This window comes from Vulpes vulpes, chromosome 16, assembly GCF_048418805.1.
Source record: "Vulpes vulpes isolate BD-2025 chromosome 16, VulVul3, whole genome shotgun sequence".
Lineage (NCBI taxonomy): Eukaryota > Metazoa > Chordata > Mammalia > Carnivora > Canidae > Vulpes > Vulpes vulpes.
Genome location: NC_132795.1, coordinates 46,778,105 through 46,786,943, shown reverse-complemented (window position 1 = coordinate 46,786,943; position 8,839 = coordinate 46,778,105). Strand labels below are relative to the sequence as shown.

The following is an 8,839-nucleotide window of genomic DNA, read 5'->3' as shown; positions in this document are numbered from 1 at the left end:
TTTACCTCATTACCATAAATCTAAGCCAGACTACAAAGATGATTTATAAGATAGTTTTTTATTCATCAGATTTGTAGAAAATATTTGTCTTTCCTCAAAAATAAAGTAATACAAATAATAAAATATATAAGCACTAGTTTTTGTTAGAGTTTATCTTTTACATTAATCATTTCAAAAATGTGCCCTATTAGTATGTATAACCAATAGCAACTACTAACATTCTGACATAATTATCTTCATAATTTACTATTGGTTCCTGTGCATATTGTTTTCTCAATATTTTTACCAGAGCAGAAGCGTATCAAGAGGTCAAGATGGAAAACCGTACAACTGTGACAGTATTTATCTTAGCAGGATTGATGGAGGACCCCAAACTGAAGATTGTGCTATTTGTCTTCCTGCTCCTCACCTACTTGCTAAGCATCTCAGGCAACTTAGTTTTTATTACCCTCACTTTGCTGGACTCACATCTCAAGACCCCTATGTATTTCTTTCTTCGAAATTTTTCTTTCTTAGAAATTTCTTATACGACAGTCTGCATCCCCAAATTGCTTGTAAGCATGGCATCTGGTAACAAAACTATTTCCTATAACTGTTGTGCAACTCAGTTGCTTTGCCTTCCTTCTTGGAGCACCTGAATGTTACCTCCTGGCTGTCATGTCCTGCGATCGTTATGTCGCCATCTGCAAGCCCCTGCATTACACAACCATTATGAGCAGCAAAATCTGTATCCAGCTAGTCCTTAGCTCTTGGATCACTGGTTTCCTCATCATCTTTCCAGGACTCATTTTAGGCTTAAGCCTGGACTTCTGTGATTCCAATGTCATTGATCATTTCTACTGTGACATTGCTCTCCTGCAGATCTCCTGCACGGACAGACATGTGTTGGAAATGATGAGTTTCATCTTAGCTTTGGTGACTCTGCTGGTCACTTTGGCATTAGTAATTCTATCATACACATATATTGCCCTGACAATTTTAAAATTTCCTTCTGCCAACCAGAGAAAAAAGCTTTCTCCACCTGTTCTTCTCGCATGATTGTCATCTCCCTCTCATATGGCAGCTGCATCTTTATGTACCTTAAACCTCAAACAGGATATCCCTGAAGGGAGTGGCAGTTCTCAATACTTCTGTTGCTCCACTTTTGAATCCCTTTATTTATACTCTAAGGAAACAGCAGGTGAAGCAAGCATTTTATTTTTCTGTTCCATTGTAAGCATTCTCAATTTTTAAAAACATTTTTAAAAAATATTTTCATTTATTCGTGAGAGACACAGAGAGAGGGGCAGAGACACAGGAAGAGAGAGAAGAAGGCTCCCCTTTGGGAGTCTGATTCAGGACTAGATCCCAGGACCCCGGGATCACGCCCTGAGCTGAAAGCAGACGCCCAACCACTGAGACACCCAGGCATCCCAACATTCTCAAATTTGACTCATTTCTTCTCTGCTTCTTCCATTTAAATGTAGCAAAAACTTGAAAGATTATTTTAGTCAACTTTATATATTAGTTCATGGAGACTTAATTATTTTTATATCTATGCAGTATATTTTGTTCTTATATTTGATTTTCTGCAAAATCTTGATAAGTTCGAAACATTTATATATCTTCCTTGGGATTTTACTTTTCCTTGGCTTTTATGTCCTGATGCACATTCTCTATTGTTTTAAATAAATATATTTAAAAGTGGGAAGTTGAGATTAAAATATCAATATCATCCTTTGTCTTGAGAATTGAAAAAACCCCACTATGCTAGTGTAATAAAATATTATATGGTATATTATTTTTATTTTACATTTTATGCCATATAAGTAAATAAGTAAATAAATACTGACTCATGTATGTGTACTAAATCAAGTAACTTTGATTAAGAATAAAATGCATCCTGGAGAGAGAGATCACATTTGATGCTTTATCAGCTATTCCTTATTCATCTTGGAACTAACTGTGTTCCTTAATTTCTACATCTATAACATAGCAACAACAAGTTTTTTTTTATTTTGAGATATTTTAAGGCTAATTTGAAAGTATAAAATCAGTATTCTCCAGATTAAAAAACAAAATAAAATGAAAACTTGTAGAATAAGTTATTCTGATTTTATCTTGTAAAAAAATGCACTTCGGAGAGGTACGATAAGTTACTCTTGTCACATAGCTAGTCAGAGAAACAGAATTCAAATTCATTTCTGCTTGATTCCAGAGGCTATGTCTATCCAGTACCAGCAATCCCCAATCAGTTTGTAGCAAAGACTCGTCTACGTGTATTCTGAAATGATGATGGATTCAGTTTTGGGGTTGAGTGTAGACATGCAATTAGAGATTCTCATGCTGATTCCATTGCCTGCTAATGTAATTTATTGTAATGCTTTGTCATTTTATATATGTGATATGTTACTTAAAAATCTTGAAAACTTCGTAATGTAGCCATTATGTACTTAGAGGATGCTTCCTACAGTTTTACCATATGGTCTGGTATAAAGTCAAATTGTTTTGAAGTAGATAATTGCTTTTGTATATCCTAAATAATCTCCCTCTCTCTCGCTGTCTCTTATGACTTTTTCTCTTTCTCCCTCTCTCTCACATACACACATACTCACCTTTCTCTATTTCAATAAATTTTTCTTTTTTCTTCCATTTCTTCTCTTTTCTTTTTTTCTTTTTTTTCGTTATCTTCTTTTGGTAGAATGGCTTCTGTAAGTCATAGGCGGATCTATAAACCATAGTTAGCTAATCAAGGCTTTGGACTCCATGATTAGTTCAAGACTACACTTCTACTCTGGGCTTTACAAATGATCATATTATCTCTTACAAATAAGAACTCAATTAGTGTTGGGCATGAAACTAAATTCAGTTCAGTAAAATTCGATGTGACAAAAATTTTGTAAATATTAGAATATTCTTTTCTGTTATAATTACAGCTATAAAAATAAACCCAGAACTTTCAGGAGTTCATTAAATAGAGCATGTTTACCTCACTATTAAACTAGGGTAAAGAAAAGCAGAGCCAAGAAATAAAATGAAAGAATATGAATGCCAATAACTTAATTTGATTCTCCGTAACCAATAATAATGAAAGCTCATCCCTTGGAATTTCAGGTGGGACTCATAACTAAGGTGAATCTATCTAATTGTCCTATTTACTAAATGTTCTCTTTACCCCTTGGCCCTTGGTGGGTAGGGGTGTACCTCTTGGCCCTTGGTGGCTTTGTCCTCAGGTAGAAAGCAAGAGAAAATGAAAACTAAGAAAATTTTTACTCCCTATTTTTTTGTCTACTACATTTTACTTAATGTTTATGCAAATACCATCAGGCCAGATAGTCCTAGAAATCTGTTTCAGAAAGGGACAATATTTAAGGTGCTAATTTTAGAGCACTTTTAGGTATACAACAAAATTGAAAGGAAGGTACAGAGATTTCCTGTATACCCATGGACCTCATACACACACAGCCTTCCCTATTTACAACCTCCTTCAGCAGAGAGGTATGTTTGTTACAACTGATGAACCTATATTGATACATCATAATTACCCAAAATCCATATTTTGCATTATGGTTCACTCTCAGTGAGTGTTCATTCTATAGATTTGGAAAAAATGTATAATGATTGATAGACATATAAAGATATAGCTAGGTAGATGATATAGGTTGTTGATAATAATACAGGTATTGATGATATATAGACATAAATCCTCTGTGGCCTGCCTACTCATCACTCCCTATTGCTCAGCCACTGAAAACCATTGATTTTACTGTCTTCATTGTTTTTCCTTTTCCACAATGCTATGTAGTTGGAATCATAAAATTTCGGATTGGTTTTTTCACTTAGTGACGTGCACTTAAGTTTCCTCTGTGTATTTTCATGACTTGATAGCTCATTTATTTTTAGCACTGAATAATATTCTATTTTCTAGAAGTATCATAGATTATCCATTTACCTACTAACAGGTATCTCAGCTGCTTCTAAGTTTGGGCAATTATGAATAAAGCTGCTATAAAGATCCGTGTGCAGGTTTTTGCGTGGACATGTTTTCATCTCATTTGGGTAAATATCAAGATGAGTGATTGCTGGATCGTATGGTAAGAATGTGTTTAATTTTGCAAGAAACCGCCAAACTGTCTTCCAAAGTTGCTAGATCATCTCACATTCTACCAGCAACAGATGAGAGTTCATTTTTCTCCACATCCTCATCAGCGTTAGGTGTTGTCATATTCCGGGATTGTGTGTAGTGGTGGTATCTCCTTATTGTTTTAATTTACATTTTCCTGATTACACACACATGATGTGGATCATCTTTTTGTGTGCTTATTTGCCATCTCTCTAGTATCTCGGGTGAGGTGTCTGTCAAGATCTTTGGCCCATTTTTTAAATATTGTTGTTCTTTTTCAGAATGTTGAATTCTAAGTTTTTGTGTATTTGAGTTGACAATCCTTTTTAGATGTGTTTTCTCAAATCTTGTCTCCCTGTATGTGCCTTGTCTTCTCATTTTCTTGACATTATCTTTTGCAGAGCAAAGGTTTTTAATTTTAATGAAGTCCAGCTTATCCATATTTCTTCCGTGGATTATGGTGTTGTATCTAAAAAGATCATTACTAAACCCAAAGTCATCTAGATTTTCTCTGTTACTTTCAGAGTTTTAAAGTTTTGCCATGTACATATAGGTCCACTCTCAATTTTGAGTTCATGTATGTGATGAATGTAAACCCAGTGTCTAACATAGCATGAGGAAAAATTGAAACCTGTGTTAGGGATCCCTGGGTGGCGCAGCGGTTTGGCGCCTGCCTTTGGCCCAGGGCGCGATCCTGGAGACCGGGATCGAGTCCCACGTCGGGCTCCCGGTGCATGGAGCCTGCTCCTCCCTCTGCCTGTGTCTCTGCCTCTCTCTCTCTCTCTGTATGACTATCATAAAAAAAAAAAAAAAAAAAAAGTGAAACCTGTGTTAGCTGTTGTTGCCTTTGAGCTCAGGTTTACTGGTGTCCTATAAAAGCTTGGACATTTTTCCACAGAGCTGAACATTGATAACTGGATTTGGAGTTGGAGAAGATGAAAAAACATCCAGGTGAAAATGGAACAATTACCGACAAAATAAACCCACCCGTCTCCTACCAACAAGGTAAACCAGCAGATAAACACAACCTGTGTGAGCTACCAAATGGCTTCTGCTTTATTCTATTCTCCAAATATCCCAAATAATCTCTCTGGTGGTTCACCATAACAGGAAACAAACAGGGAAGGGACATCCTAGAGAAATAGTTCAGCCTAGCCAATTGAAACATTACAATGCCTCCAGGGATATATTGCCAGAGTGCCTAAGGAAACTTTTGAAGTTCATTATCTTGATTTTGGTAATGGTTTCACAGGTATATACAGGTATCAAATCTCAAGTTCTAAACTTTATTGGATACACTTTATTTTGCATAAATTGTTAACTCCATAAAATTGTAAAAATAACTAAACAAACAAGGGAAAATAGAACAGCAACGAAACCTGCAACTCAGCCTGAACTTAACTCAGATTCTAATTGAATAAATAATAAAAAATAAATTTATTATTAAAAAAAACAAAAAAAGAATTAAGAGACTCAGTTATTATTCCCTCTTATTATTCTCCTGGATGTCCTAGGGTTTCTCCATCCTGACTAACTTTTTCCCCCCTATCTTCTGCAGATTTTCAACTACTTCAACATAATGTTCCTGGATTTTTGATTGGTTGGTTGGTTGATTGATTTACTTTTGTGTTTTAATCCAATCAGTGATTAACAGAATTTTGTCTGTTTGAAAAGCAGTCACCTCTGTCAATAGTGTTCAGCTACATATCATTATGTGATCTGTCTTCTGAAATTGAGCAGCCACCATAATGTGACATAATGTTTTGGATGACTACGATTGACTGATCTACACTGATGATGTAGAAAACAAATAATCAAGTGAACAATGAGTCAGTTACCTGTAAATCTAAATAACTAACACAATATCTAACTTACTCACCTGTTAACATCAGCCATGTGTCAGGTACTTAGGTGTTTTTTCTGATGAAATTATGGCAGGTGTATATGAACTAACAAGTTCTACATTTTCAATCATCTTTCCCCATGGCTTCCCAGGGCACTGTTTTAGTATTTCAGCTACTTAATAGAATCTGTATCTAATGATGGGTGAGTAAAGAATTCAAGAGTACAAATTTAACTATATGCTTTAATAAAAGTTTGTTACTATCTTTAGGATTCAATTTTCTTCATCTGTACATTGAAAGGATTAAAGTAGGAACATTTATAGCTTCTTTAATTCATTTTTTGGCTTCTTTAAATCTAAAAATTTAAAAATCATGGTATGAGTTTGGCCCATGCTTTCTGAGAAATTAATATGAACAAGCAATGTTCAGAAAATATCAGCTTGTGATGGACATTCTTCCTGAGGACATCAGATTACAAAAATGTAAAGTTTAGTATGAAATTTAGAAAGAATATGATTTAAGCTTACAAGATTATTAACACTATAGATACTGTTAATATAGTTTTGTTTCATATGCTTGTTAAAGAGAACCAGAACAATGATTAGGCACATCACTAAATTGTAAGAATTTGCCATAATGATATGTCGCTAATTAACCTAAATTTGAATCATCCCTTTACTTTTTTTCTGGATTCACTCAGAGTTTAATATGTGTATAAATCATTATTAATGAATTTCCTGTCAGTTTGAAAACAAACATGTATTGATTTTCCCTTCTTCAGAGCGTTCTTTATCTCAAATATTTAGTAGACTAAGTTCTCAGGAAGTGAAACACTAAATTTAAATCTGAATAATATAATTTGAAAATAACCAACTTTCTATTAATTCACTAATGTATTATTTAAGCTATTATTAATAAACCAAAGTAGATTTCTTCTGGGTGTATATTTGACTATTCAGTTATCAACTGCAGCATTTGAACACCATATGGCAGTGAGTAAGATAAGCAAAACTCAGCAGCAAGAAGTAAACTATTGGAAGTCATATTCCCAATCTGCCTTTCTCCCAAATCCTTTCCTTAAAAGTGAGGTACAGATAAGAAAAAGTAGAATGAAAATGTTTTAGGATACACACACATATACACACAGGCCTGTAAAGTTTTAAGAAATAAAGTGATGGCAAAATAAGCTTCATTAAATAAGTAGTTTTACTGTTTTTGTGTCCCGTTAGGAATATTGATGATAGATAATAGCAAACACTTCAATGTTATAATAATGTACATCTGTAATTTTCCAAACATTTATTTGTTATTTTTTATTATTATGAACCTCACTTTCATTTTCCTGAAAACATCGTTATCTTGCTGACCATGTCTTTGAAGGCTATTTTCACTTGCTTTTTCCTTAGGGTATAGATGAAAGGGTTCAACAGAGGGGCAACTGAGGTATTTAAAACAGCCACTCTCTTACTAAAAGTTTCTGCATCCTTAACAGAAGGATTTATGTACATAAAGATACAACTTCCATAAGAAAGTGAGACCACAATCATGTGACAGGAGCATGTAGAAAAGGCTTTTTTCTTTGTTGAACAGAAGGGATTCTCAGAATTGTCCTAATTATGTACGTGTAGGAAAGAATCACTAGCACCAAGGTGAAGATGAGGGTAACTGCTGCAAAGATAAACTCCATCACTTCTATGAACTGTGTGTCTGAACAGGACAGATGCAGCAGTATGGTATAGTCACAGCAACAGTGATTGATGACATTGGAGGCACAGAAAGGCAGTTGGAGAGTCATTGTATGTGACACAATGACAACCAAAAAACCAGAGAACCAGGAACACAGAACAAGCTGAATGCAGTTTCCTGCTCATTACAGTTGTATAATGCAGGGGTTTACAAATGGCAACATAGCAATCATAGGACATGGCAGCTAAAAGATAAAATCCAGTTGCCCCCAGAAGGATGGCAAAAAAATACTGAGTGAAACAACCAGTGAAGGAGATAGTCTTGTCTCCAGTTGCAATATTGACTAGCATTTGGGGAACAAAGACAGAAGTAAAAGATATTTCCAAAACAGAAAAATTCCGGAGAAAGAAATACATAGGAGTCTGAAGGCGATAATCCAAAAGGGTCAGGATGATGATGGTCAAGTTTCCCATGATGCTTAAGACATAAGTTAGCAGCAGAAAAAGGAAAAGCACAGCTTGAAGCTCAGTGTCATTCGTCAGTCCAAGAAGAATGAATTCTATCACTGATGTCTGGTTTCCCATTATTAACTTCAGACAAATAAGACAGAAAATAATAATAACATGAAGTGATCAACATATTTTCTTATTTTTTAAAATTCAATTAGCCAACATATAGTACATACTCTGTTTCTGATGTAGTATTCAATAATTCCTCAGTTGTGTATGACACCCAGTGCTCATCCCGTCATGTGTCATCCTTAATGCCCCTCACCCAGTTACCCTATTCCCCCCACCCTTCTTCCCTCCAGCGATGCTGTTTGTTTCCTATAGTTAAGAGTCTCATGGTTTTCCTCCCTCTTTGATGACTTCCCATTCAGTTTTCCCTCCCTTACTCTATGGTCCTCTGTGATATTTCTTGTATTCCACATATAAGGAATACCATATGGTGTCTTTCTCTGATTGACTTATTTTGTTCAGCATAATACCCTCTAGTTCCATCTGCATTTTATTATTTTACTTTATAATTATCAAAGGTCTTGCTTCTTAAGAACATTTTCAATTGGGCAGCCCCGGTGGCGCAGCAGTTTAGCGCCGCCTTGCAGCCTAGGGCGTGATCCTGGAGGCCTTGGATCTAGTCCCACGTCAGGCTCTCTGCATGGTGCCTGCTTCTCCCTCTGCCTGTGTCTCTGCCTCTCTCTCTCTCT

The 8,839-nt window shown here is 35.4% G+C and overlaps 2 pseudogenes; one reads left to right on the top strand and one right to left on the bottom strand.

Annotated features, from left to right (window-relative positions):
* The first annotated feature begins 314 nt into the window (after positions 1–314).
* Positions 315–5,247, top strand: LOC112935868 (olfactory receptor 6C76-like; annotated as a pseudogene).
* A 2,033-nt stretch (positions 5,248–7,280) lies between these two features.
* LOC112935835 (olfactory receptor 2AP1-like) lies at positions 7,281–8,216 on the bottom strand (annotated as a pseudogene).
* Positions 8,217–8,839: the final 623 nt, after the last annotated feature.